The sequence below is a fragment of the Lacerta agilis genome, chromosome 2 (genome assembly GCF_009819535.1).
Source record: "Lacerta agilis isolate rLacAgi1 chromosome 2, rLacAgi1.pri, whole genome shotgun sequence".
NCBI lineage: Eukaryota > Metazoa > Chordata > Lepidosauria > Squamata > Lacertidae > Lacerta > Lacerta agilis.
This window is the reverse complement of record NC_046313.1, coordinates 9,801,068-9,827,667: the sequence shown is the minus strand read 5'-3', so window position 1 is coordinate 9,827,667 and position 26,600 is coordinate 9,801,068.

Here is a 26,600-nt window from a genome sequence, read left to right as displayed (position 1 = left end):
ACCTTTGAAACACCGAGATCAGGCTGAACGGTCAGGCTTAATTAATTGGCTACATTCAGCAAATTGGCAGCAAGCATGTTAAATTATACAAATTGCAGGAGGCCAGTATTTTTTGTCATTTAATCTAATGAATTTTTTTTTTTTTGATTTATTAGATGCAGATGCCAATCATAGTAAACAGCAAATGGGAACCATTTATTTAAGACCGTGAGATGGAGTCAGTTCTGATATATTCTGAACAAAAAGCAATGCCCCACCGTGAAATGCTGGCTCCATTTTTAGACATTCTGTATCGGGATCAAAAGGAAAAGTGTTAACGGAATGGTAAAGAAATGAAAGATTACAATGAATATTAGTGTAGTATAAAGAAGTGACAAATGGAATCTGGGAGGAGGACAAGTGGAAGTCATAAGGGAGAAGGATAGAATATAATTGAATGGACGAATGGACAGAAGGAATTAAGGGAGATATGCGTAAAAGGCGTAAAGGGTTAGATAATAAAGGGATTGATATGATTAATGTATTCTGAACAGGATGTCATTAGTTAGAGAGGTATCCTAGTATTTTCTCTTTTTTTTTTTTTTTTGTAATGATGTACGGATTAGGTCATGACATGTATAATGAGGTTTTTATCTAAGCAAAGAGCCATTTGCAGGCTTTTTAACTCAAATTTTCTTTTCTTTGTATAGGTCTTGTTTATTTCGAGACGATGTCAACATTTGGATTCATTCTTTCTGTATTAAACAATAAAGTTAATAAAAAAAAAAAGAGATGGAGTCAGTTCTCTGACTTCGTGGCCACAGAGCGGGACAGGCAAGGAGGAGGAGCAAGAGGTAGGGGCTGTTGCCAAAAAAGAGAGGCCAATTTGCATGTGGTGATTTATATGGAAGGACTCACATTTTTAAAGAAGTATAATAATAATTTAAAAATAAATGCAAAGCACAATGGAGAAAACACCAAGCGACCAGTAAAAAGGTTTGAAGTCCATATTGTGATATTGGTTTCATAGATTTTGATCATTTAAAAAAAAAAATTTTTTATTAATTTTCAACAATAAAACACAAACCAAACAACAAACACTACAAACTATAACAAAAATTACATAAAAACAAAATACAAAATACAAAAATCAAAAAAATACAAAAATACAAAAAATAAAACAACAAACAACTATAATAACTATAACCATTCTATTCCTTAACATTGTTAGTTGATTTCCTCACGTCCTCTCCTTCTGCGTTCACTGTATGACATCGTTAGTAAATTCTTAACATTATATAGTCATCAATTATACCTAATCTTATTCTAAATCTAATTTCCTTATCAAACTTCTATCTTATTTAATCTTATCCATTTTCCATATCCGAGCCTATCAATTCTTCTGGTTCAATTCTTAAATACCTATATACTTGAGTATAAGCCTAGTTTTTCAGCACATTTTTTGTGCTGAAAAAGCTGCCCTCGGCTTATACTTGAGTGAGGCGAGTGGTGGGGGCGGCGAGAAAGAAGCCCTTTCTCTCCTCTCATGCTGCCACCCGCTCTCCCCAGTCAACCATTCCTTAAGAAGCGTACAAGAACAGCGGTTCTTTACTCTCCCCAGGCAGCTTGTTCCATTCCTGAACTGCTCGCATAAATGCAAACTTGGCAAAGGAGGAGGAGGAACGAGCAGCCCAAAGGGCTGCTTTCGGGCTGCTCGTTCCTCCTCCTCCTCCACAGCGGCAAAGGTGAATCGGCTTATACTTGAGTCAATAAGCTTTCCCAGGTTTTGTAGGAAAATTAGGTGCCTCGGTTTATTTTGGGTCGGCTTATACTCGGGTATATACGGTACTAATCTTAGCATGAATTTTCAAATAATCTTTAAATTTCTTCCAATCTTTCTGTACCGCTTCAAAGCCAGTTTCAAGTCCATATCATGATATTGATTTCATCATTTTTGACCTGGAAATATATTGCGAATCTCTCTCCCTCCCGCCCCCTGCGCTCTCCTCTCTCTCCTCTCTCCTCTCTCTCTCTCTCTCTGTGTGTGTGTGCTATGCAAAAATCACAATTTGGAAAAACTGAAGCCAACCAATACTGCTCCATAGCTCCATGCTTATTTCAGACATTGTGATATATTGGTATATCAGGATGTTTAGTGATATATCATGAAGTTGAAAACCAGATATCGCCCAGCCCTAGTGACCAGTTCTGCCTGCACCTTCTGCTCACCAGGTGCTACTCACTGTTGGTGGGATCCCGATCACCTTTTTAAATGGTTCTTTATCTCTAAACCAGACTCGGACTGGATAAATAGCTCTCCAACAGAGGACACCTTCAGGGAACTGTTCTCTGAGAGTCCATCAGAATAGGAGGCCGTCCTTTTCAAAGCAGGACATCTGGCTATCCTGGCAACAGGACTCACCATGAGTCACAAAGAAGTGGAGGGCAGGGATCAGGGATATGTCACCATGTTAGGTCACAATGTTACTGAAGAGGAGGCCATGAAGGCAAGTGGCCCAAGCCACTCACTTAAGCGGAAGGGTGGAGAGCTTGCATCAATTAAAAGCAAACACTGGCATTTTTAAGGGTGTGATGAAGGGAACTATCCTAAACTTTGTGGTCAGAGAGGGAGCCCTACACAATGTGACTTTGGTGTCTGATTGAGAGAAGCTGATATAGGGGCAGAGGCGTAGCAAGCCTAAGTGGTACCCGGTGTGGATTTTTTTTTGTCACACACCCCACATCTGCCTACACCCCTTCAAGTCACAGTGAGTGTTTTGTGTTCCCCACAATGCTTTGCGGCACCTCATTTGAGGTGCCGCAAAGCATTGTGGGGGAATGCAAAACGCTCACTGTGACTTGAAGGGGTGTGGGCGGATGGTACCCCAGGTCCAGGTGGACTGAGTAAAGCAAGCACAGCTAATGCTTTTGCAGTGCTTTGGAGAGTCCTAAGCCCAAAGCCACTGGATTTGCTCTGGCTTGTGCTTGAGGCTCTAGGTGGAGGTGCCAAATGTCACCCCTTGAAGATGGCACCTTTGTGCCCCCTGAGAGGGCAGTGCCCTGGTGAAATGTGCCAGGCTGCTGGATGTGGGCTGGGCAGAGCTGTGCTTCTGTGGCTCTCCCCAGCAGGATAAGAAAAAGCAAAGTATGTTCTGTGTAAGCCAGATGCTGCACTGAGCAACCTATGAGTTGTGGGGTGGGTGGGCATGCTGAGAGTCACCCCCTCCCTGGAACCCAGGGCGACCCCGCCCCCCGTCCCCTAGCAACGTCCCTGTATAGGGGGGGTGGCAGCAGAAAAAGACATACAGGGTTTTATTTGGGGGGGTGTCCTTATATAAGAAGCTGGACACAACATCTGGAATAGCTCAACTGGTAAAGCATGAGACTCTTAAGCTCAGGGTTGTGGATTTGAGCCCAGCATTGCAGGGGGTTGGACTAGATGACACAATGTGGGGCTCGAACTCACGACCCTGAGATTAAGAGTCTCATGCTCTACCAACTGATGCCACCTCGTACCACTTTCACACTGTTATAAAGTTTGTTTTGTTATGGTCTGATGAGTAGGTACTAATAAATGAATCTGAATCATCTACATGGCTATAACACAGGCTGGGATCAATTTCATACGTGCCACATTAAAAGCCTTTGAGCCTTTCTCCCTCTATTGGTGTGCATGTGTGAAAGACAGATACGCCATTTTAAATATCCTTCTATACCAGTCCCCCGTCCCGCCGTCCCCCCCAAATGATTGATGGTGATGCAGGAAAGTGAATTTACAACTGCATTTCAACTTCCCTGCACTTTTGGTGCTGCCTGCGAACAGATGTTTTCTATCTGGAGCACATTTTTTAGTCCTCCACCCAGCATTCCCCCACCTCCTCCAGAAATGTACACACTCAAGAATGGTTTCCCCCACCCCCTTCACATTTTGACCTCCTCTCTCCGTACAGAAGTGTCTCTTCTTTGGTTACAGTGAGAAAACAAGACTTGGTTCCCTTACAAAATCCTCCTAGCTTTCCATGTCTGTGTGCATGTTCTGTTCATGCCCTCCGCCCTCTGACTTGCACTCACTTCAATTTTCTGAGCTTAACTGAGGAGCAGAACTTTTAAAAAAGAGATGGGGGAAGCTGTGACTTCCCTATGTTGTTGGACTCCAACTCCCATCCATCTCAGCCAGCAAGGCCAAGAGTCAGGGATGATGGGAGTTGTAGTCTAAAAACATTTGGAAGGCCACAGGTCCCCCTTCTGGTTTCCAAACAACATTTCCAGGGGAGATTTGCAGACCCTCCAAGTGTCCCTATTTTCAGGGACGTCCCTGATTTAGAGAAGCATCCTGGTTTCTGATTTGATCCTGGAATGTCCCACTTTTCCTTAGGTAAAGGTAAGGGACCCCTGACCATTAGGTCCTGTTGTATCCGACTCTGGGGTTGCGGTGCTCATCTCGCGTTACTGGCCGAGGGAGCCGGCGTACAGCTTCACAGCTCATGTGGCCAGCATGACAAAGCCGCTTTCTGGTGAACCAGAGCAGTGCACGGAAACGCCGGTTACATTCCTGCTGGAGTGGTACCTATTTATCTACTTGCACTGGCATGCTTTCAAACTGCTAGGTTGGCAGGAGCTGGGACCGAGAAACGGGAGCTCACCCCGTCGCGGGGATTCATACCGCCGACCTTCTGATCGGCAAGCCCTAGGCTCTGTGGTTTAACCAACAGCGCCACCCGACTCCCTCACTTTTCCTTAGGACATCCCTATTTCCTTGGAGAAATGCTGGAGGGTATGGTAAAGTAAAGGTAAAGAGACCCCTGACCATCAGGGTCCAGTCGTGTTCGACTCTGGGGTTGCGGTGCTCATCTCGCATTTACTGGCCAAAAAAGCCGGCGTACAGCTTCCGGATCATGTGGCCAGCATGACTAAGCTGCTTCTGGCGAACCCAGAGCAACACACAGATGCCCCTGTTTTCACTGGAGGGTATGGAGTTATCTGACCCCACCCCCAAGCCACCTGAAAGCAACCTTGGTACTCAAATGGCTTGGCTCCCGAACAAATCTGCTCCTGAATGCCGCAACCCCAAGAGGTAAGTGTTCTGGATTGCAAATGTTTTTCAAAAGCCGAACATCCGACACGCCACACCTTGGTTTCAAATGTTTCGGGAATTGAACAGACTCCCGGAATGGATTAAGTTTGAGAACCATGTTACACTGTATAGGGAAGTTTTTAAAAAATGTTTATTGTTTTATTATGATTTTATATATTTTGGAAGCTGCCTGGAGAGGCTGGGGCAACCCAGAAAGAGATGTGAGGTATAAATAGTAAATAATAATAATAATAATAATAATAATAATAATAATAACAACAACAACAACAACAACAACAACTTATTATTTGTACCCCACCCATCTGGCTGGGTCCCCCCCAGCCACTCGGGGCGGCCTCCAACAGATATTAAAATACATTAAATATCACAGGTTTAAAAACTTCCCTAACAGGGCTGCCTTCAGGTATTTTCTGAATGTCAGATAGTTATTTATCTCTTTGACCTCTGCTGGGAGGGCGTTCCACAGGGCGGGCCACTACCAAGAATGGGTATGGAATTCTGGAATGGGGCGTCCCTATTTTATTGGAAGAAATGTTGGAGGGTATGGATTTGACAGGTGGGGGAAGGGCTAAGCACTCCTGCCAACTTGTCAGTTTTCGCCCTGCAAATGCTGCTCCCTGAATTATAAACAAAACATGACATTGAGGGACTCTGCATTTCCCTTGTAACATCATTGTACACTTCCTCCTGAATATATTTCAAAATTACTAGTTTCCCCTATAAAACCTGTTTAGTTGAAACCATGTTAAATTAGCAAGATTTTTTTCCCTTACCATCAGTGAAAAGACGAGGCTAATGGCCAAGATTAATCTGCAAAAATAAAAATAAAAATTGGGGGGTGGTGGTTACTTTTCTATATCTTGCAGATGTAGAGGAATAGGTAAAGGTAAAGGGACTCCTGACCATTAGGTCCAGTCGTGTCTGACTCTGGGGTTGCGGCGCTCATCTCGTTTTACTGGCCGAGGAGCCGGCATACAACTTCCGGGTCATGTGGCCAGCATGACAAAGCTGCTTCTGGCGAACCAGAGCAGCGCACGGAAACGCCGCTTACCTTCCCACCGGAGCGGTACCTATTTATCTACTTGCACTTTTGACATGCTTTCGAACTGCTAGGTGGGCAGGAGCTGGGACCGAGCAACGGGAGCTCACCCCGCAGCGGGGATTCGAACCGCCAACCTTCTGATCAGCAAGCCCGAGGCTCAGTGGTTTAACCCACAGTGACACCCTATGTAGAGGAATGATTGCATGAAATCTAAAATGGCGTGTGGGGTAACTGCCCCTTATGCCTTCCCCAAATAGCGCCCCTCATTTACAGCCCCATTTTTCATGTGCTAGGATTCCACGCTCTTCAAGATGTTTCAGGAAGTATCTTACAGATAGAAGGGTTGTGCGTGTGTTCTTTTAAGCTGGTGCGTGGGTAAGGAATCATTGCACAATAACATTTGCTATTCTCAAACATTTCCACTGATTCCCCATGCTGACTGTTGGTGAAGGTATTTGCATGTGTTGGCAAAGTTAGCGGAGTCTTAATTCCATGCATGTTTCTGACATTAAAACTGTATTTATCTTGGAAAGATGCAAATGTTCTGTGTACTCAGTAAACATAAGTGACCCCATCAGTATGGAAAAGGACTTGCAGTTCAGCAAAAGTGTCAGAATAAAACAACAACCCCTCATTGATTTATTTGGGCTTCCCAAAAGTTTCAAATATCCAGGTACTTTCCTGGCTGCCTTACCCAACTCCCCCAGTATGCTTCTATATTTTTAAATAAATGGATAGCCAGTAAAATTCTATACGTGTCTACTCAGAAGTAACCCGTTTTAATATTGCATCTACTTCTTGTTTTATAAGCCACCCAGCAAATGTGTGCAGCCAAATGAACCCAGTAAGAAATAAGCATAACTAAATAAACAGAAGGACAGATCCTGAAGTTGAGGCACCAGTACTTTGGCCACCTCATGGAAAGAGAAGACTCCCTGGAAAAGACCCTGATGTTGGGAAAGATGGAGGGCACAAGGAGAGGGGACGACAGAGGACGAGATGGTGGACAGTGTTCTCGAAGCGACTGGCATGAGTTTGGCCAAACTGCGGGAGGCAGTGGAAGATAGGGGTGCCTGGCGTGCTCTGGTCCATGGGGTCACGAAGAGTCAGACACGACTGAACGATCTGAACAAATAAACAGAGTTTAATGGGAATTTCTCCCAGGAATGGTTCTATAGGATGGCTCCCACACTCTCCTTTTTATTTTAGAAATATGTAAGCTGAGAATGGGGGAGCAGATCAGGTACACACACATACCAATGCCAGTTCTCTCTGTGCACGAGAAATATATCCTGTGGAATATCCTCAAATCTGTGAAAGCTTGAAAGACCTGCTTACGGTGGGAACTGCAGCACTTCAGCTCTCAGATGACTCCTTCATGCGACATCCAGAGCAAGTTAACTGAGACCTTGCTTTCCCCCACCCCGAAAAAAGGACCACTGGCAGATTTCCCACCAATATCCCCCACCATTTCCATTTTATTTACAGTGGTACCTCAGGTTACAGACGCCTCAGGTTACAGACGCTTCAGGTTACAGACTCTGCTAAACCAGAAATAACGCTTCAGGTTAAGAACTTTACCTCAGGATAAGAACAGAAATCGTGCTCAGGCGGTGCAGTGGCAGCAGGAGGCCCCATTAGCTAAAGTGGTGCTTCAGGTTAAGAACAGTTTCAGGTTAAGAACGGACCTCCGGAACGAATTAAGTTCTTAATCCGAGGTACCACTGTACTTATTTTCTGGTAGCCCCTGTTTTGCATGCTTCCTTCCAGTAACTCTGGCAGCCAAGCTGGTGCCACACGTATTGCTTTCCTTTCCTCTGGATCACATCAGTGGGGCCGAGAGGGGAGAATCTTGTCATCCGGGCACCCCAGGGCCTCCCTACGCACTGCTCAGGCTTGCGCCCCCGAGAGGTCACTTTGGTGCTGCTAACGCAGCAAAAGCAACTCAGGAGGCGGCAGTTACGAGTTAGCCACAGCAGGTGCTGTGAATTGGTTTGACTTCAAACCCTGGAAGCGCACTCCATTGTCTCTCGAGACAGGCGGCTGCCAACAACAGGTAGCTACTGCTTTCTCCCCCTATGGTGTTCCAGAATGATGCCATTTACAGTGGTACCTCGGTTTTCGAACACCTCCTTAGTAGAACGTTTCGGAACTTGAACGCCGCTTCCGTTTTGAGTTTTCCGTATTGAGGCTTCCGTTTTCAGTTTTCGAACGTTTCAGAACTCGAACGGACTTCCGGAATGGATTGCGTTCGAAAACCGAGGTACCACTGTACTGCCATCCTTTGTTACCATCTTTGCTCTTCCTCTTCCTCTCTCCAATCCCCTAATGTTCTCTGCTGTGCTCTATTTTCCGTAAACCGCTTTATTACAATAAAGCGGTACATAAATCTTGTGAAACAACTACATTGTGAAACGAATATTTCAAGCTCCTTGGGGCAAGGATCTGCCATTTTGCACTGATGGTGTAACAACGTTGTCGTTTTTTTCTGAACCTTAATCCGTACATGTTCACTCCTCGTGTTCTAGGCTTAAAGACACTGAATGAGTGTTTGGAGAGAAAACGTAAGGAAACCACTGTAGCTGTTTCTGGGCTGTGCCCCTTTACCTACATTGTAGGGTAATTGCAAGGCCCTTTTATGCCCTCGCACGGAAGGCTGTGCAAAAGGTGAACGTGCCAACTGGGCTGATTTCCCAAACAAAACAAAACCCTGCTCTCTTCCATTACATTTACGAGGCCGTAGGGAAATCCCCGTCAATGCGCACATTATATTTCATTATGCAAATAATAATAAAAAAATCTTCCGGGTTTGTTGCCTCTGAATGTTGGCAGGTACGGAGGGGATTTAATAGAAGTGAGAAAGTGGTTCTCACCAATGAAGTATATTCTGGATTGCTTGCCACCCCTCGCCCTACACTGTTTGTAAAAAAATGAACCGTAAGCCCATTCAGGGTTTCAAAACAGCGGCAAGAATTAGCAAGGCGTAGGCTTGTTTTGCCTCCCTGGCGTTTGATCCACCATCTTGCCTTTGGGTTTTTTGCTGTGAGCGTTTCTTACCTAAGGTCTTGCGCAAGCGATCATTGCTTCCATGAGATGTCAGTGCCTTTTGGCATTCTGCGAGATCGGCTTTGCCAGAACGGTGTTGCAGCTCGAACCCGTGGCTCATGCATTGCTCCTCTGCAGGTTAACTGACCACCAGCTTAATTAGTGATTGAATTAATTCAGATCTGTATGCTAGGCAAACGTGTTTCGAGATGACTTTATTTGGAAATCGGCACAACAAGGGTAGCTGAACTGCCTGTGATGTAGGTAGAAAAGACGTACCAGAGCTATAAAAACAACAACCCCATTGTTGTGATGGGAGGGGTTGTGTGTGTGTGTGTGTGTTTTCTGTATATTGTAAAGGACTGGTGCAAATCCAGCTCAACTCTCCACATAAGACTACCCTGTGTGATCCATTTCAGCAAAAGCCAGGACGTTCTGTGCTGGCAGTGGGAGGAAACGTTTGCTTTCATTGCAAAAGCACCCCCAAAGCGCAGCAATGCCATTTCCACATAGTGGTGAATGGTATCCATTCAGTTATGAGAAAGACAGTGGAGAGGTACACACAGAAACACTCCTGAGGTTGGCTAAGCCAGCCCTCTGTGTAAAAGTAGTTAGGAGCACGAGCTGGACGTTACAATCTCTTTCTTGCAACCTGATCCTCTATTCAAAAGGAGCACTGATTTTATTTAAGCTTCCTTTGAGATTACAGTCTTAGTTTTAGTCAAGCTAGAGTGTGACAAAATGAAAATGTTGGAAATGTGTGTGTGTGTGTGTGTGTGTGTGCATGTGATCCAGTGCCGAGGGCCTTCTCGGTAGTGGCACCCGCCCTGTGGAATGCCCTCCCATCGGATGTCAAGGAAATAAACAGCCATCCTATTTTTAAAAGACATCTGAAGGCAGCCCTGTTTAGGGAAGTTTTTAATATGTAATGTTGTATTGTTTTTAGCACTCGATTGGGAGCCGCCCAGAGTGGCTGGGGAAACTCAGCCACATGCGGGGTATAAATAAATTATTATTATTATTATTATTATTATTATTATTATTACATCAGGGACTTTGAAGTTTGGTACCCCCCACCTCTCACGCTCCATCATACTGCATTGTTGTGGCACCCCCTGCAACCGTACCAATTACGCTACCTTAAAACCACCTCTGTCAGGGGCTGGGAACTCTTTTCAGCTTGAGGGCCACTTTCCCTTCTGGGGAACCTCCTAGAGGCCATGTGCCGGTGTTAGGGTTGCCATGTGTCCTCTTTTTCCAGGACTTGTCCTCTTTTCCAGGGGGGTAAAATTTGAGAACAATTGCATTTATTTGCTTTGAATGGCCGTCATAGCGCCCTCTTTTTTTGATCTTCAAAATATGGCAACCCTAGGATGCAAAAAAGAAGAGGGGGGGGACCCAGATGGCGCTGTGGGTTAAACCACAGAGTCTAGGGTTTGCTGATCAGAAGGTCGGCGGTTCAAATCCCTGCCACGGGGTGAGCTCCCGTTGCTCGGTCCCAGCTCCTGCCCACCTAGCAGTTCAAAAGCATGTCAAAGTTGTTGTTGTTGTTCAGTCGTTCAGTCGTGTCCGACTCTTCGTGACCCCATGGACCAGAGCACGCCAGGCACGCCTATCCTTCACTGCCTCTCGCAGTTTGGCCAAACTCATGTTAGTAGCTTCGAGAACACTGTCCAACCATCTCATCCTCTGTCGTCCCCTTCTCCTTGTGCCCTCCATCTTTCCCAACATCAGGGTCTTTTCTAGGGAGTCTTCTCTTCTCATGAGGTGGCCAAAGTACTGGAGCCTCAACTTTAGGATCTGTCCTTCTAGTGAGCACTCAGGGCTGATTTCTTGAGAATGGATAGGTTTGATCTTCTTGCAGTCCATGGGACTCTCAAGAGTCTCCTCCAGCACCATAATTCAAAAGCATCAATTCTTCGGCGATCAGCCTTCTTGATTGTCCAGCTCTCACTTCCGTACATTACTACTGGGAAGACCATAGCTTTAACTATACGGACCTTTGTCGGCAAGGTGATGTCTTTGCTTTTTAAGATGCTGTCTAGGTTTGTCATTGCTTTTCTCCCAAGAAGCAGGCGTCTTCTAATTTCGTGACTGCTGTCACCATCTGCAGTGATCATGGAACCCAAGAAAGTGAAATCTCTCACTGCCTCCATTTCTTCCCCTTCTATTTGCCAGGAGGTGATGGGACCAGTGGCCATGATCTTAGTTTTTTTGATGTTGAGCTTCAGACCATATCTTGCGCTTTCCTCTTTCACCCTCATTAAAAGGTTCTTTAATTCCTCCTCACTTTCTGCCATCAAGGTAGTATCATCAGCATATCTGAGGTTGTTGATATTTTTTCCGGCAATCTTAATTCCGGTTTGGGATTCATCCAGTCCAGCCTTTCGCATGATGAATTCTGCATATAAGTTAAATAAGCAGGGAGACAATATACAGCCTTGTCGTACTCCTTTCCCAATTTTGAACCAATCAGTTGTTCCATATCCAGTTCTAACTGTAGCTTCTTGTCCCCCATAGAGATTTCTCAGGAGACAAATGAGGTGATCCGGCACTCCCATTTCTTTAAGAACTTGCCATAGTTTGCTGTGGTCGACACAGTCAAATGCTTTTGCGTAGTCAATGAAGCAGAAGTAGATGTTTTTCTGGAACTCTCTAGCTTTCTCCATAATCCAGCGCATGTTTGCAATTTGGTCTTTGTACATGTCAAAGTACAAGTAGATAAATAGGGACCGCTCCAGCGGGAAGGTAAACGGCGTTTCCGGGCGCTGCTCTGGCTCGCCAGAAGTGGCTTTGTCATGCTGGGCACATGACCGGAAGCTGTCTGTGGACAAACACCGGCTCCCTCGGCCTATAGAGCGAGATGAGCGCTGCAACCCCAGAGTTGGACACGACTGGACCTGGTGGTCAGGGGTCCCTTTACCTTTACCTTTAGGGTGCAAAAGTGGCCTCCGGAACCATGCCCTTGGCCAGAGCCTAATCTGTATCAGAACGCTGCAAGGAGGCTGTATTTTGCTGGAAAAACAACATACTACAACTCAGCTGGTAAGATGCTTCTGATACAACCGCAAGCTGGGAGTGACGGAATTTGCAATTGTCAGTTGCTTCTCCCCAGGCTGATATGTTTTAGGTCATCACCTCCTTGGAGGGTAATGGAACAAGTCACCATACAACCCTATAAGGGTCTAGTACCCTTTGAGGAGCTGGTTGCATATTTCTCCAAGGAGGAGTGGTCTTTGCTGGGTCGTGACCAAAAGACTCTGTGCAGCGATGCAAAAGTGGGAAGAGTGATGAATGTAAATTTAACTCTGTATGGTAGGCTAATTTCTTTTCTTTCTTTTTTTGAAATAATTTTCATTTGATTTTATAACTGTAAGATTATACCAATACCAAATACACATCCCTATTTAGAGATTTCTCTGAATCTCTAGACTTCCTACCTTCCCCTCCTATTATCAACCTCTTCAACTATTATTTCTTCATCCAAATTTTATGTCTCTCCACTTTGTCCATAATAATTTCTACATTAAAAGTGTTATTGCAATCCTGCTAATGTTTTCATCTGCTTACAGTGGTCTCTCAAGTAAATTGAAATTTCCCCCCATTCTTTATTAAAGTTTTGGTCTTCTTGGTTCCTGAGCTTTCTGGTCACTTTTGCCATTTTGGCATAGTCCAACAGCTTAGTTTGCCATTCTTCTCTGGTAGAGACTTTGTCTTCTTTCGATCTCTGGGAAACGGTAGGCTCATTTCTACATACACACCTCTGTCCTCCAGTCAGAAGAGCTAGAGGCATCTGAGCAGTGGTGTAGGAAGGGTGGGGCATAGGGGGCTGGGCGCCCCGGGTTCCAGGGGAGGGGTGTGACACTCGGCGGCCCCTCCCTATACTGAGCCCCGCCACCCGGCACCTGTCTGTACTGCTTTACGGACGGGGTAGCCCCACGCCCCGCCGCTCGCTTGGCGGCTCACCCAGTCGCCGCAGGAGCAGCAGCGCCAGCCCGGATGGATTGGGCATGTGCGGCATTTCCGCACATGCGCGCAGTCCGTCTGGCGTGTTGACGTCACGACGCCCCCGCCCCCAGGGGAGTGCCTCTGCGCTGCTGCCCCGGGCAGCCGAAAGGCTTCCTCCGCTGCTGCATCTGAGTTGAAGGACACATTCTGACCAGCACCAGGGTTTGAAGGGACAGTTTGGAGGGCTAGATAGAATCATAGAATCATAGAGTTGGAAGAGACCACAAGGGCCATCCAGTCCAACCCCCTGCCAAGCAGGAAACACCATCAAAGCATTCCTGACAGATGGCTGTCAAGCCTCCGCTTAAAGACCTCCAAAGAAGGAGACTCCACCACACTCCTTGGCAGCAAATTCCACTACCGAACAGCTCTCACTGTCAGGAAGTCCTCCTAATGTTTAGGTGGAATCTTCTTTCTTGTAGTTTGAATCCATTGCCCCGTGTCCGCTTCTCTGGAGCAGCAGAAAACAACCTTTCACCCTCCTCTATATGACATCCTTTGATATATTTGAACATGGCTATCATATCACCCCTTAACCTTCTCTTCTCCAGGCTAAACATACCCAGCTCCCTAAGCCGTTCCTCATAAGGCATCGTTTCCAGGCCTTTGACCATTTTGGTTGCCCTCTTCTGGACACGTTCCAGCTTGTCAGTATCCTTCTTGAACTGTGGTTCCCAGAACTGGACACAGTATTCCAGGTGAGGTCTGACCAGAGCAGAATATAGTGGTACTGTTACCTCCCTTGATCTAGACGCTATACTCCTATTGATGCAGCCCAGAATTGCATTGGCTTTTTTTAGCTGCTGCATCACACTGTTGACTCATGTCAAGTTTGTGGTCTACCAAGACTCCTAGATCCTTTTCACATGTACTGCTCTCAAGCCAGGTGTCACCCATCCTGTATTTGTGCCTTTCATTTTTTTTGCCCAAGTGTAGTACTTTGCATTTCTCCCTGTTAAAATTCATCTTGTTTTCTCTGGCCCAGTTCTCTAATCTGTTAAGGTCATTTTGAAGTGTGATCCTGTCCTCTGGGGTATTAGCCACCCCTCCTAATTTGGTGTCATCTGCAAACTTGATCAGGATGGATAGAGAGGTCCCTGCACCAGAGGCACCCTCCCCCCCCCACACACATGCATAGCTAAGTCACCCTGAGATGATACTATAAGATAGAACTGAACTTGGCTGGCAAAAATAGATCTCCTGACACACCAGCCACCTTACGCAAACAAGAAAACTGGCCTCCTTCCACTGAGCCTGCTGTTGTCGGTCCTCCTTGCTTGCCTCCGGCACTTGCAAATGATGTAATGTGCTTGCCTTGTACGACAAAAAGACTAATAATTATGATTAACATCAGACAATTATCTTGGACCAAAGAGTCTTTCAAAATAGGCTTATCTCATTATGCTACTTATTATTAATCTTTTTTAAAATAGCTCAACAAGGTTCTAGTATTCCTGTCATCCCTGATTGGCTATACTGGCTGGGGCTTATGGGACTTGGAACCCCAACACTATCTGTGGGGCCACAGGCTCCCCGATCCTAGTCAGCGATGAAATAAAACCTCCGGCACGATTTCTTTCGAAGGAAACCGTCCACGAAAAGCCAGCTATGAATTTGGCTCCGCTAGCAGGAGAAAGTAGCAAGGCAGGTCGTTCCGTAACATTTCAGCGGCTGAAAACAGAAGGGTGTTGGGTGATATTCTTTTTTCTTTTTCTTTTTCTTTTAAAAGATATTTCATGGTGTTTGAGCAAGGTCTGAGAAAACATGCCTGCAATGAGGCCTAAGCCAGAAGCCACATTAAAAAAAAGAGAAAGAAAACGAGCCCTCCAGAATATAATTTTGGAAAACCTCAACATATTTTTGGAGGCAGGCTCAGCTCATGGTTTTGGAACATTTGAGAACAGCCGTGCTGCAGATGAGGGTTGTTTTCATTGGGATTTCGTGGTACAGTACCTCCAATTCTGTATTCAGCTTTAAAGCATATGATCCTATAGGAATTCCCCATATAACTCGTGACGGTATGCCTTTATATCTGCCTGCTAACCCCAACCCTCCCAAACTCCAGCATCAAATTAGAGACCAAGTGTCAAGGATAGAGGAGTGTCATAGACTCCAGCAGAGTGTGAATTCAAACTGAGAAATGTTTTGGAAAATAAATGATTGGCATGGACCCTGGGCATTTGCTAGGTGAGATTTTAACTTTGCCACTTCCTACTTTGCAACATCCCCCCACGCCTCCTAAAGTATGCTCAACCTCGTCAGAACCGTTTGCGGTGTGGTAGAATTCCTGTGTAAAATATATTCTGCATGCACAAACTCGTACATTCTACAGTCGTACCTTGGATACCGAACGCCTTGCGAGTCGAACGTTTTGGCTCCCGAATGCTGCAAACCCGGAAGTGAGTGTTGCAGTTTGCAAATGTTCTTTGGAAGCCGAACGTCCGACGCGGCTTCCGCAGCTTCCGATTGGCTGCAGGAGCTTCCTGCAGCCAATTGGAAGCCACGCCTTGGTTTCCGAACCACGCCTTGGCTTCCGAACGTTTTGGAAGTCGAACGGACTTCCGGAACGGATTCCATTCAACTTCCAAGGTACCACTGTATAGTGCATTTCTGTCTCACCAAGGAACGCAAGATAGCATACATAGCAAATCCCGATTTTATCTCCACAACACCCTGAGAGATCATGAATGACTCAGGGTCACCCAGTGGACTTCATGGGTGAGTGAGAATTTGAACCTGAGCCGGCTTGGTGGCCACCGCCGTCCCTTTGTTGATGCCCCAACCTCCTCTCCAGTTGCAATACTGCTTCCACTTCCTCCATCCACATTGCAGGCGTTACCATGACTTCCTCTTCTCCTTCTCAGCGGTGTGCCATCTGTCTGCCAATAGCAGGGTGGGATGACAACAGAGATGAGATGGAGCTGTCCAACATGCATTGAGATTGGTGTGTGTGTTGGTGTTAGGAAGACACACAAAAACCCCATCCACTTCAATGCCCTGTCCTACATCTGTATAGTACCAGTTACTTGTCATCAAGGTCATCTCCACACCATGGATTTAAAACACAAGGCTCCCCCACAAGAAACCTGGGAACTGTAGTTTCCCAAGGATGCTGGAATTGTAGCTCAGTGAGAGGAGACTACAGTTCCCATAATTCTTTGAGGGGGGAGATGTGTGTTTTAAATATGCATTTAATACATTTTAAATGTATGGTGTGGATGTGACTCAGCTCTGCTTGCTCTTAAACACAAACAGCCTAGGAACTCTGTGTATTACAGTAATATTTTAACACATGATTTCTATTAGCTTTCCTGTTTCAAGTGAACACAACTCCTGTGTCAAAAACAGGGGGTGACCTTTCTAGATCAGGGGAAGTAGAAAAGTAGCTAGTGAGATATTTCTGGGTGATTTGCAGCAGATCAGCCAGGTTTCTGCTTAATGGGCACAAATTTGCAAAACATTTGTCTCTCACTAATATAATACATTTTGCGTGCCATTTTCACTAATTATGATATATGCCAATTTTCACTAATTATGACACTTTGCCCTAATATGCCCTAATTTTTCTACAGCTTACTTGGCTGGAGAACTGCGTTGCAAAACTGGGAGAAGTGCCAGTTTCAAAGAATGGGTGTGTTTCGATTAGTGTATTGTTTTGGAAAGTGCAAAGTAGGAACGTTTGCTTTTAGCTGTGAACAGAATGGAATTTGTTCCCCGATCCCTAGCTCTGTGGCAGCTGAGGCAAGGCAACAGAGTGGAAAGAGCACTTGTCTGAAAGCTTCCAGAGATGTAAGGTCAGCAGGCCATCCTTGAACCTGCAGTGCACCCTGAACCAGGAATCAGGCCATAAGCCAAGGACGGGGAATCTGTGACCCCAGGGCTGTCTTAAGTATATCCGGCGCCGTGGTGCAAAGATCCTCCGGTGCCGCCCCCCCCCCCATTTCCCAGAGTTGATGACCATTTTACGGTGCTGCCGGCAGCTTTGTGGGGCTGGAGGAGGCGGGCAGAGGCTGGAGGGCGGTTCCTCTGGCGGGGAAGAGGTGGAGGCTCCAGGCGTGGTGCTGCTTCAGCGAGTTGGGCGAGGGCAGTGAGATGATGCCGGGGGGCGCCGTGTCCAGCCTCCGCCTCTTCCCTGGCACCCTCCAGAACTTGGCGCCCCAGCACCCCCCGCCACTTGCCTCTATGGGCAAGACGCTCCTGTGTGACCCTCCACATGTGGTTGCACTCCATCTCCCATCAGCCCCAGCAAGCATAGTCAATGGCCAAGGATGGTGGGAGCTGGAGTCCAGCAACATCCCTGCAAAGGGATATCAGATGGGGATTCAGACTGTGACCGAGACCAGCAAGAAACATAAGTCATAGGCCAGAGTATTAAAACCTTCCTGGGCAGATTTATCCATTGGCCAATGAAGAGACTCTTGTTTATCTGCCCTCAGCCATCTTGCCTTGTCTTCACTGTCACCCAACTTGACATAAACTTCATGGAGGATCAGCTACTATCCATGACGGCAATGTTGTACCTCCACTGTCAGAGGGAATATGTCTCTGAATACCATTTGCTGGGAATAACATACCTCAACTTACCTTTCACGTGGACAGTCATCTCTCCAACAATACCCGCTTTTGTATTCTTCCATGTTGCCACCCACAAAAGAAATGCCTGTGTTATGTTTCAGTTTAAGTGCATGTTTATGCTACTACCTTCTCGTTGGTACTTAATTGAAAAAATTCAATAAAGAAATATTCTTTTTTAAACCCAATGGGGAGTGTGCTATTGGCCTCAGGTCCTGCTCATAGACATGTGGAGAGGGTGTGTGTTGTATGGGGCGGCAACCCAGCCCCCTCAGCTGCCAGGATCCTCCTGAGGACGAATCACGGTTGCCCACAGTTGTGACTCTTCACCTTTAGACAAAAAACTTACAACCATCAATGCTCAACCCCTCCCCACCACGACCCACAACATTTGGGAGATGTGGTAGGTATATAGAAATCTCTCACATTTGGGCAGTCAAACCACAGAAGCCACAGAGCTGGAAAGTCGAGTTATAGTTTGATGAAAAAATAATAATGTCCTTTATGATTGAGTATGAGTATGCATTCAATAAATGTCCACCTTAAAAAATATCTGGAGTGAAATGTGCTTTGCATGCTTCTAGCCTTGCTTGTGGGCTTCCCATAGGCATCTGTTTAGCCACAGGATGTTGGATGAGATCGGTCTTTGGCCTGATCCTGCAGGCAGTTCTTAACTGGGACTGAAAGCGAGCAACCACTAGCACCCGATATATTGCTTTCCGCAATATATCTTCTGAATGCTCTGATCCAGTTTCCTTCGCTTCTTCCTTTGCATGTGGCATGAGCTCAGCCTAGAGGAGCAGCAAAGTCTTTCTTGTCTCTCATTTAACACAAAATGCAAAAATTGACAGCTCACTTTATCATCTCAGTGTCTCCAGACCTTTCCCTCTCCACCCCATATGCAAAGCAGAGAGAGGTTTGGCGGAGGACAGCCAGAGCTAACACACAATGTGCCTGCAAAAAGAGAGAGAGAGAGAGAGAGAGAGAGAGAGAGAGAGAGAGAGAGAAGACGCCTGCCATCAATTGCCTCCATGGATGGGAAAACAAGAAATCTGCTCTCTTGACACCGGACCTGTAGGGGAAATCACAAAAATATACACCGCCGAGGGTTTTCTTTTCTCAAGGCTCATCCAACCGCATGTTTATGGGCAGAAGGGGACTACTTACAATAACACCAAGTAGCATTATAAACATGCAAACTCATAATAAGCAACCAGATGCAATTTTAACCAGCATGTGAAAGTACCGCAATATCATTTCCCCTCCAATACACAGAGCCAGTCTACACAAATAATCTGCCATAAATATATACATACAAAAAAAAAAGAGAGAGAGAGAGTTATATACGGCCTCCTCGAGGGCAAGGCCGTTCACTATAAATGTGAAGCTCCATGCAGAGATCACCAGGGTGGAAAGAAGACTGTCAAGCCATGCTAAAACTTCTCGCAAAGATCTGTGCCAGAGGGGTGGGGAAGGGGGAACACCCCATGTCTCCTTGCTAATCATGGAATGAGATGGTAGCTGTTAGGAGCCTGTGCAGTTCTGACATCTGCTGGAGAGAACCAGAGCTTCCCAGGCAAATGTCATAAACCCAATAGGTCTGAAACAAAATAGAAAATTCTTTCCAGTAGCAACTTAGAGGCCAACTGAGTTTGTTCTTGGTATGAGCTTTCATGTGCATGCACACTTCTTCAGATACACTGAAACAGAAGCCACCAGATCCTTAAATATAGTGAGGGAGTGGGGAGGGGTATTACTCAGAAGGGTGGTGGGAATGGGTGATCAGCTGATAGGTGTGGAAAACCTGTTGACGGCAAGGGGTGAGATGGCTAAAGATAGCTTTGTTATGTATAATGAGATAAGAATCCAATGTCTTTGTTCAGACCAGGTTTCTCCATGGTTTTAAGTTTGGTGATTAGTTGCAATTCAGCCACTTCTCTTTCCAGTCTATTTCTGAAATTTCTTTGTATTAAGACAGCTACTTTGAGATCTTTTATAGAATGTCCTGGGAGATTGAAGTGTTCTCCTGCTGGTTTCTCTGTCTTGTGATTCCTGATATCACCAGGTCTGGTCACTAATGGGGAGTCGCTTTTTCCTCAAGCTCTCAGCCGAGGTGACTTTTCCTGCTGTTCCTGGGGTGCTCTGTAATTCTGCCATTCCACATGAAGCAAAAGCAAAACATTGTTCCCCTGGAAGAGAACCCCTGCCTGATAAAAAAATTACAGGTGAAACTCGAAAAATTAGAATATCGTGGAAAAGTCCATTTATGTAAGCAATTGTTTTCATTAGCTACAGGTGTTTAATATATGAGATAGACTCATGACATGCAAAGCGAGATATGTCAAGCCTTTGTTTGTTATAATTGTGATGATTATGGCGTTCAGCTGATGAAAACCCCAAAGTTGAAATTGTTAATTTGGGGTTCTCATCAGCTGTACGCCATAACCATCACAATTATTACAAATAAAGGCTTGACATATCTCGCTTTGCATGTCATGAGTCTATCTCATATATTAGTTTCACCTTTTAAGTTGAATTACTGAAAGAAATGAACCTTTCCACGATATTCTAATTTTTTGAGTTTCACCTGTATATGCAAATCTGAACAAATGAGCTTGTTTCACACAGTTTGAATTGCTATAACCCTGATTAGTTTTGCAGGGTTTTTTTTTTAAAAAATAAAAAATAAAAATAAAATATAAGACCTTTTGAACTGGAGGATTTGGGATTAAAGGGAATAAGGTTTATGAAACTAGGAAGATTTGCAAGGGGGAACCAAAAGTTGTGGATAAGCAATTGGATAAAGTGAAAAGGAGCTAGCCCACACAAGGCAAAGCAATGGATTGGACATCATTATTGTAAGGTGGTCCTCCAGATATTGTTGGACACAAACCTCCATCAATCCCAACCAGCATGGCCAACGATCAGGGGTGTCAAGACCTATGTGGAGGGCCATAGCTTCCCCAACCCTAGCCTAAAAAGTTAAAATGGGGGGATCCATTCTGAAATACATTTAGGGGGTGGCAGCTGGGGGAGTAAAAATGCACTTCAGATAGAACAGATCTCTTCATAGGAGATACATAAAAGACTGAAATGGAATTGGCACTAGCATTGGCAGGAAGAGGAGGAGGAGGAGGAGGAGAATTAATGCTATGATCTAAAGGAAAGAGCCAGTACTTTATACTGGATTTCTGTTAGCAACAAAAACCCAAAACGGAGCAGAACTTTCTGACCCAAAAGTATGTCCCATGAAAACTTGAATTTTCATGATGTTGCATTCTGCAGCTATTGATTACAGTAAAAACAAACAAACATTGGTTCTCGCCTGGTTAAGACTGCCAGATTTAAAAGTGGAGAACATTCATGCACCCTCTGCATCAGGGGTAGTCAATGTAGTGCCCTCCAGATGTTGTGGACCACAATTCCCATGATCCCTGGTCCTTGGCCATGACAGCTGGGGCTGATGGGAATGGCAGTCCACAGAATCTGGAGGGTGCCATATTTGCTTCCCCCTGCTCTGAATTTTCCAATGCCATAAGAGGTAACGCGACCATGGCCTCTCCTGTCCCTCCCCTCCCCAGCCCTGTCATCCACCCTCCTCTGCAAGCCTGCAATAACTGATGGGGACTTCAGGTGTGCCGTGCATCAAGTTGGTGGTGATATGTTTGCGTGTGTATGTAGCAACAGGCAAGGGAATCTGTGACTGCCTTGTCTCTTGGTGCATTGAAAGATTTAATGGTATATGGCTGTTCCCCGGCTTTGAAACGTATTGCCTAGAATATACACAACCTTGAATACGACATGATGAATAGGTGTGGGAAGAGCCATTCAGCTCAGAGAAGTGTAGTGTTCCCAGGGAGATCCACAAAGGCTCCACAGAACAGGGGAAGAACAGGCTCTTGCTTTACTGTACACTGGAAAATTCTGAGATAATTCATTTTTTTAAAATAAATTTTTTATTGGTTTTCACATTAAACAAATCACAAATACAGCATAAAAACATAATAGAAACACATCAAATACAACAACAAACTAAATATAAAAATTAAAAATTAAAAAAATATTAAAGACTTATACATACCAAAACACGAACACTCAGATACTTATTGCTTAATGTTTAAATCTAGTTTAAATCTTAACTGGGGGACTTCCCCCGTTCTCTCAACTGCGTTCAGTTCTAATTTACTTTAGTAACTTTGTAACTAATTTCCATCAATCATCATTATTCTTATTACAGTTTCAAATAACTAACTTACTTCATATTACTTATTACTTATTACAACATTTAATAACATACATCCCATCAACATTACTTCTAGTATACTATTTTAATCTAACATCTTATAACTGAAGCCACTTATATTCACTGATTCTGCTTCAAATATCTAATTTTTCACGGTTTTTTAAAAAATATTCTTTAAATTTCTTCCAATCTTCTTGCACCTTCTCCTCCCTCTGGTCTCGGAGCTTCACGGTCAGCTCAGCGAGTTCCATATAGTCCATTAACTTCATCTGCCATTCTTCTACTGTCAGAAAATTCTGAGATAATTCAGCCCAAGTCCTGTGCCTATGGTAGCCAATGTGATTCTCTCAAGATGCTTTTGGACTCAAATTCCCATCAGCCTGAGCCAGCGTGGGCAGTGGACAATAATGGGAAGCAATATCTGGAGGGCACCATGTTGGTTTGCTCTGCCACATCTGTCAGGATGCATATGATTGATGCATCCCATCTCTCAAACGTAGGCCATTTATCCTTTCTGTTTTGGGATTTCTTACTGCTGCTGTGCAGATGAGGGGATCCACCCTGAGAGAATGGAGAGGTGTGTGTTGCAAAGGTGGGAATTGGTTCTGGAGTCCAAAACCTCTAGCTCGAACCCCTTGCCTTTCTATTGTCCCCTGGGCCACTTGCCTGGGGCAACTGTTGCTGCACATGTTTCCTTCCACAGTTTCAGCTGGCGGTGCATGGAAATTGCATCTTCCTCGTCGAAGAACATGCAGGCTTGGGCAGCGGATGAGACAAGAGAACGATAAAAGCTGGATATTGCTCTGGTGTAGAATCTTGGAAGTATTTTTTTGTCGTATTTGAAAAATCGTTTCAAGGACATGAGGGAGAGAGAAAATGAAATAAAAAGTGGCTGGGCGGGTGGCGGGGGGTGGGGGGAGAAGAGAAGCAACAACAGGCAGGAAACCAGCTGTGGAACATCTGCATTGTATTACGAACATGTGGATCCCTTCAGACAAGTTGCACACTTCTGAAGGCTGCTAAATCTACCCCTTTCCAGAGGGTGCAAACATTCCCCACACCCTATCCCAATGCAGGCGACAGAGCCCAGCTCTATTAAAAGCAGCCGCTGTTATAAGTAGCAGTTGAAAGGGTCTGGATGGGGATTCACCTTACTTAACACGGCTCGATTTAGACTGGGGGTTTGGCAACGCACCTCTCCGAGAAACAAGCATGTTCCCAAACTGATGGTGTAACCGTTGCTAGAAGATGAGAGGATTTGACAGTTATCTTGTTTTTGTCTGGTTGCGCCAGAAAAATCGCTTTTATAGTCTGGTTACCGGTATTTAGAATAATGATAACAATGGAAAGTCTTTTACAGTGGTACCTCGCTAGACAAAAAACTCGCTAGACGAAAGGCATTCGCTAACGAAAGGGTGACTCGCAAGACGAATTTTCCTATGCCCGTGACTCGCAAAACGAAAACGTTTTGCGATCCCCCCCCCGGTAAATCCGCTCTTCCTCCGACCATGCTTCGCAAGACGAAATTTCCGCTATACGACAACACTCGCGGAACGAATTAATTTCGTCTTGCGAGGCACCACTGTAGTACAGTACAGGGAAATGTCACAAAGGGAAAAGGGATATGATGTGCTACTTTCTTATTTGTCATTATACGGAAGGTGTTTTTGTTTTGTTTTGTTTTGTTTTTAGGGATCGGGTCATTCTTATTCCTGGAAGATGCCAAGAAGCAGTGATTTCAACGATTCCTCAGAGAGAAACGAGATTAAACAATTGTTAGGAAGAGATGCAATGGAAAATATAGACTCACTGGAATTAGTAAGCACAACTAAAGGTTCCTTGATAGGTCTGCTCTGTGTAGCAGTAGCACTTGGATATACCGGTGTTATGTACTGAGTTGAATAGGATCCAAAATGCAGCAGTCTGATTGGTCCTAGAACAATAGGATTGAGATTGCAGCAGTCTGACTGGTCCCAGAACAATAGGATTGAGATTGCAGCAGTCTGATTGGTCCCAGAACAATAGGATTGAGATTGCAGCAGTCTGATTGGTCCGCAGGAGCCACCCAATCCAGCTCCAGGTGGAAGTGAATCCGCACTCTGATTGGCATACAGGAGTATCCCGGAATTAGCCAATCACGTGGGGCCCATTGTGTAAATAGTGTATATAAAGCAAACGTTTTGGGGGAACTGCATTCCTCACTACTATGAGCTGAATAAAGAGCATGAAATTCACACTTGACTCCGAGTATATTTCAACCGGTAACCCCTAATGTTTTTTACTGGGTTCCCTAGGCAAAACAGCTCATGGACTGTACCATTGCAGAATAGATGCTAGGGATTGATTATGTGGCTGAATGCTCCTGATATAAAGTGTGTGGGGTTGTACATAGAGAACTAGATATAGAAGAGAAGGGATTTTTTTTGGTCTAGTTTCCTCCCTGACATTCTCTTTTTCCAAGTGTGTGTATGAATACTTTGCCATGGGGGAGCTTCCAGTAAGGCCACTTGCCCCCATAGTACAGTCCAGGAAGGGAGTGACAACATGGCAAATCATTTGTTTAGAAAGTTGCTGGATTTCTTTGTGCTCATTCTCAGCATTCAGAGATAATTTCCAATACTTGTGATATTATCATTTTTTAAAAAAAGAAAAGAAAAGTGTGATTTATAGGTTCAGCACCACTAATTGTGTTTATGTCACTAATTGTGTTTACGTTTTTGCTGTGATTTTAATTAGTGTTAGCCGCCCTGAGCCCGGTTTTTGGCTGGGAAGGGCGGGGTATAAATAAAAATTTATTATTGTTGTTATTATTATTATTATTATTATTATTATTATTATTATTATTATTCTGACAAACACATGGTGCCCCAGCCATTTACTTATCTGTAACCCACATAATTTGGCAGAATCCTGGGCCACATCCCAAAGTGTCCCTATAGATCTTTCTGAGTGCAAACTACTGGGAGATATTCCCAGGATAATGTATGGGTATATCCATACAACCTCCCCCTTCCAGACAATACCATGTGATTACTTCAACATCAGAATAGCTTAATGTCCTATGTTAGCCCTGGATGGCAAGCCACTGATTTGCCCAAAGTCCTGATGGCGAGTAGTAGGTTGAAGAGTTCTGAGCAAACTTCAAGCAACATGGATGCGGAGCCCAAATATCAGGTTATTTATTAGTCCATAGCTTGAACAGCTTGATGTGATTATCAAAACACCGTAACTTCCCACAGTCACGTATTGGCTTCTGCAATAGCACCAGGAATACTCGATCTTTAATATTTAATAATACTTAGCATTTAGATAGGGCATTTCAAGTGTTCACATCCATTATGTCAATAATCTTTACAACAGCCCTTAAGGCACGAGCAGCGTTACATCTCAGCAACTCTGTGAAGTAGGTTAGAAATGAGAAAGAGTGACTGCCTCAAGCTCATCTGATGAGCTTCATGGCTGGATGGCCTAAATACTGTATAAATACGTGCTAAATACTGTATAAACTAAGCTGGTGCCCTCTCTTACCTGCGCCCCCCCCCCAAGATGGTGTTGGACTACAACTCCCATTATCCGTGACAATTGGGCACACAGGTTGAGGCTGTTGGGAGTTGTAGTCCAACAACATCTGGAGGACAGCAGTTTGGAGGTGGCTGATTTAACATTCGTGAACACCACCCCAGTTTTCCCTCCCCCCCGCCATTAAGGTAAAGGTAAAGGGACCCCTGACCATCAGGTCCAGTCGTGTCCGACTCTGGGGTTGCGGTGCTCATCTCGCTCTATAGGCCGAGGGAGCTGGCGTTTGTCTGCAGACAGCTTCCGGGTCATGTGGCCAGCATGACAAAGCCACTTCTGGCGAACCAGGGCAGTGCACGGAAACGCCGTTTACCTTCCCGCTGGAGCGGTCCCTATTTATCTACTTGCACTTTGACGTGCTTTCGAACTGCTAGGTGGGCAGGAGCTGGGACTGAGCAACGGGAGCTCACCCCGTGGCAGGGATTCGAACCGCCGACCTGCTGATCAGCAAGCCCTAGCCTCTGTGGTTTAACCCACAGCACCACCTGGGTCCCCCGCCATTAGTCCAACACAAAAAATTGGAGGTTATTCTGACCCGCAAAAACAACACGCTCCTGCTGTGTACAGCAGCCACAGGTAAAACAAGAGCAATCAGCTCTGCCTGTCAGCCATCTCCTTTAACTCAGAGATGATGTTAAAGGCATAAAAATTGTTGTGACTCTAGTTGCTAATCACATGTCATGTGCCCATTGTCACTCACCGAATGTCTGCACACATCAGCCCTCTACATACATCTGGGTTGAACCTTCATGCCCTGGTACCAGTGTTCGGAAATAGGCCTAAGCACAAGTACTTCTCACTTTATTGATCAGCCATGGGGGATTCTGGTAGCCTGAATAGAAAAGTGGGGTGGGGAGACACAATAACAAATAAATATAAAGGTAAAGGTAAAGGGACCCCTGACCATTAGGTCCAGTCGCGGATGACTCTGGGGTTGCGGCGCTCATCTCGCTTTACTGGCCAAGGGAGCCGGCGTACAGCTTCCAGGTCATGTGGCCAGCATGACTAAGCTGCTTCTGGCGAACCAGAGCAGCGCATGG